Below are 3372 nucleotides of genomic sequence, written 5' to 3'. Positions count from 1 at the left end.
AAACTGTGGTCTGAGTCAAACTACCTATGATAATACCTCAGTTTTCAGTGCTATGCTCCTAAATTGGAGAAACAAACCTGGTATTTAAGAGCACATAAATTTAATGTTAAGTGTGGACTCATTAAGAACCTAGACAGCCAACAGCCACTTGTTCATTCCTGAGTTCTTAAAGCTTCCATTATTAACAGCTCTGCATTCCATTACTCATCACAGAAGAGAGAAAATAATCTAAATTGAATATAAATTAAGTGTGTGTGGTGATTATTCTATAATAAATTACTAAAATAGGTTAATACCAATGTTTTCTCATCAAACATTTAATCCTGAGAAGACAATCAAAACTTCATGTACATTTCTGCTACCTGATGGGCCATTTAATCATGGATACAAGAATTTTATTCAATTATCATTTTAATGCATATTTTCTGGTAATATAAAAGCTTTCTTATGCAAGAAAGCTGATGTTATAACAGTAGCTAAAAGGATATAAGGAAATATATTTTTCTCATGGAAAATTTCTGAAAAGCCTCCAATGATAAAGATACTTATTTCACTAGAAAAGTTGTAAAACTGTTAAATAAGGAATTACAGATACAATAGTATTGTGTAAAGCTAACTAAATTGACTGGATTGCTTTTGTAATTGTAGATTGATGACAATCAGATCCACTGAGAGAGGAAAAAATATGTTGGCCTGGCGGGTGTGGTTGCTCACGCCCACAATCCCAGCACTCTGGGAGGCCGAGGTGCGTGGATCATGAGGTCAGGAGTTCAAGGCCAGCCTGGACAACATGGCGAAACTCCCGTCTATATTGAAAATACAGAACTTAGATGGGCGTGGTGGTATGCACCTGTAGTCCCAGCTATAAATGGTCTTGAACTCTTCTTTTTTCTTTTTAAAGTTTGGCAATGGCCGGGCACAGTGGCTCATGCCTATAATCCCAGCACTTTGAGAGACCGAGGTGGTTGGATCACCTTAAGAGTACAAGATCAGCCTGGCCAATATGGTGAAACCCTGTCTGTAATTAAAATACAAAAGTTAACTGGGCGTTGTGGCGGGTGTCTGTAATCCCAGCCACTCAGGAGGCTGAGGCAGGAGAATCTCTTGAACCTGGGAGTCAGAGGTTGCAGTAAGTTGAGATTGTGTCACTGCACTCTAGCCTGGGAGACAGAGCAAGTCTCCATCACAAAGGAAAAAAAAAAAAAAGAATTAGCTTGAGTCTCTCCTGCCTGGCTTATCACTGGACCATCAGCCCAGGGTCACTGGGAACTCTCACAATCAGCTGGGCATCTTTGAGGCATTTGAGGATGTCCAGAGCAGAATTGTGCCAGGGTAACAAAAGTGGTTAATTCTGCTTCTGTCTCAGTGTAAAAAATTGAGTCATCCTGTATTTGCTCCTCCCTTTATGCAGGAGATGACTTTGGTGGGTACCCAGATGAGAGTTTCTCCAGTTTTCTGGTACTTGGGTGACAAACAACTAGGATATCTGAAGACTCAAACATATAAACTAATTGCTTTTATTTTATATGACCATTAGAAAAACAGATGAAGTAGTCATGGTTCCTACCATCCAGGAACTTTTAGTCTAGGCTAGCACCTGAATAAAGTGTTGAATTAAGCATCATGTGGTTGATACAATGAACAGATGTGTGCAAAAAACCTTGGGCTTTATTTGGGCCACTTTCTTCATATTGTAGTGACTTCGTATGTCATCAGCTAAGGGGATATTTATGAACAGAAGAGTTGTTATTATTACATGCATTTCTATTTCCTGCTAATAATATATATATATATTCTAATAATTACCCTAGAAAGCCTTAAAACACTTATTTAAATTGCTTATTAGGGCAGTGGCTAAAAAAAATTATACAAACTCTGAGATATAACTTTCTCTCAGGCAAGCTTAGGAAAACAGAACTGGAAATACCCCAGTGGCACAGAGAACAGAATTCTACATAAGGTCCACTCCCTGCCCCAGTTCTGTTCAGATTCACTCTATTTGGGGGTCCTATTTAGATCTGGCCCAACTCTGGAGTCTTGCCTCACAGAAGAGATGAGAGTTTTGGTTGGTGAATCCTGCTGCCTTTCTAAAACTGGTGCTCACAATTTTCTGCACCCCAAAGGAGATAAATGGGAAAAATAAAGTAATATTTTAAGGTCTTCATTTTTAAATTTTCTATTAAATCAGTGCTTACAGAGACATTCCATTTAGCAACTTGTTTTCTATTCCTGCAGATTTAGTAGTTGCTCCACAAGTCACAAAAAAGTAAATATAAACACAATACAAATTTTTCTAAACTGCATTCAGCTTTTCTGTATTCCAGTCATCTGTCTACATTTAGCTTTTATTCTATACATTTAAAAAAAAAAAAAAAAACCAAGAACAGAAACAGAAGGTGAAATACACATGCTGGGCCCTTCACCTAATGCTGGGAATTATTAAACACTTAGTACCAACTCCCAGTGTGTTACGAGGATTAAATCACATAATGTGTTATTTCTAGCGCAGTGTTCTGCAACATACTCTTGAGCACATAGTACCTGCTTAGTAAACATTGCATTAGTCCATGTGTACATGTTGTTTTCCAAATGCAGGCTTATTCAGGCACCACTACCTTTTGTTGCCTCTGTAAACTTTAAAGAGCCAGCAAAGAATGTGATACTTCAGGATGGAGATTAGTTGTCTTCATTTGTGCCAGAAGTATTTGTGTTGTGACAAGAATGCCAAGTGTAAGGGACTCTGTGCTGTGCCTGCTTCTCTAACTAATGCTAGTAATGAGCCTAGGGGGAGCATAATCAGCATTGACAGGGGACTTACTTAAAACACACATTCATGTACTCTTTGAAAACCTGCAGAATCACATTACATAGAGAGGGACTAAAATTACTGAGTGGTTTATAAGCTCATCAAAGCTTGAGAGGCAATGCTTAGCTAAGTGGTTATAAACCCAGGGTTCTATTCATTTGGTGCAAAAGTTACTACAGTTTTTGCCATTGTAAATAATGTGGATTACTTAGGTGTGGATACTCAAATTACGTTGCCAATTCACAGAAATATCTTTGCTCAAGCTTTCCACGGGTTCTTTTTATTGTTGGACACATCCATGTTGTTTTAATTAAGTGCCTCATGTGACTCTAAGGTGAGACCAAAATCAAGTATGAGGGGTTGAAGATACACTCAAGAGAGTTCAGTTTCAGCTGTTTTCTACAGGGTGATCATAGGGCCTGTTCTGTTTGGGTTTGGTGTGGACTGGGCAGTGTGGCCCATATTTTTATTACTGTAGCAGAGATTGTTGGTATCTGTGGCAGGGAAGGGCACCAAAGACAGGAAAGGAGAAACATATATTTCTATCATCATGGAGCAATTAATTG

Source organism: Rhinopithecus roxellana, chromosome 12 (genome assembly GCF_007565055.1).
Source record: "Rhinopithecus roxellana isolate Shanxi Qingling chromosome 12, ASM756505v1, whole genome shotgun sequence".
NCBI lineage: Eukaryota > Metazoa > Chordata > Mammalia > Primates > Cercopithecidae > Rhinopithecus > Rhinopithecus roxellana.
This window is presented reverse-complemented; position numbering follows the sequence as displayed.